Raw genomic sequence first — 594 nt, 5'->3', positions numbered from 1 at the left:
CCTCTACCATTAGCTCCTCCTCTTTTTGTTTCCTCTACCATTAGCTCCTCCTCTTTTTGTTTCCTCTACCATTAGCTCCTCCTCTTTTTGTTTCCTCTACCATTAGCTCCTCCTCTTTTTGTTTCTTCTACCATTAGCTCCACCTCTTTTTGTCTCTTTTACCGATAGCTTCGGCTTCTTCTATTTATTTTACCGTTAGCAGCTCCTCTTTCTGTCCTTCAATCAAAACATGTTGTGTCACATTTAACACATTAATCTTTGTATCTGAACCTTTTCTTTGTTTCAGAGAAACGTTTAGATTGTTTTAGTTAGCTGAACTCTGACCTATAAAACATTAAACATGAAAGACTCCAGCAGGTCCTGAGATCAGCTGATGTTTAGGCTTTTATTGTGAAACACTGAGTTCTGTCAGACAATAACCTTGAGACGAGTTCAGAACCGTTTCCTCCCAGTCTTTGAGCTAAAAGCTTTAAAAGCTGCTCATTGTCGAGCACATTATGTAGATGTGCTCTACAATACACACCTCTTAAACTGTGTGTGTGTGTGTGTGTGTGTGTGTGTGTGTGTGTGTGTGTGTGTGTGTGTGTGTGTGTG

The 594-nt window shown here is 40.1% G+C and overlaps 1 protein-coding gene across 1 annotated transcript in view; it reads left to right on the top strand.

Annotated features, from left to right (window-relative positions):
- The window catches only part of LOC106527815 (far upstream element-binding protein 3), a 21,180-nt gene that overhangs the window by 15,796 nt on the left and 4,790 nt on the right, over positions 1-594 (top strand). The window lies entirely within an intron of this gene.

Source organism: Austrofundulus limnaeus, unplaced genomic scaffold (genome assembly GCF_001266775.1).
Source record: "Austrofundulus limnaeus strain Quisiro unplaced genomic scaffold, Austrofundulus_limnaeus-1.0 Scaffold343, whole genome shotgun sequence".
In the NCBI taxonomy this organism is placed as follows: Eukaryota; Metazoa; Chordata; class Actinopteri; order Cyprinodontiformes; family Rivulidae; genus Austrofundulus; species Austrofundulus limnaeus.
The sequence above is the reverse complement of the archived record's forward strand: the minus strand, read 5'-3'. Positions and strand labels throughout refer to the sequence as shown.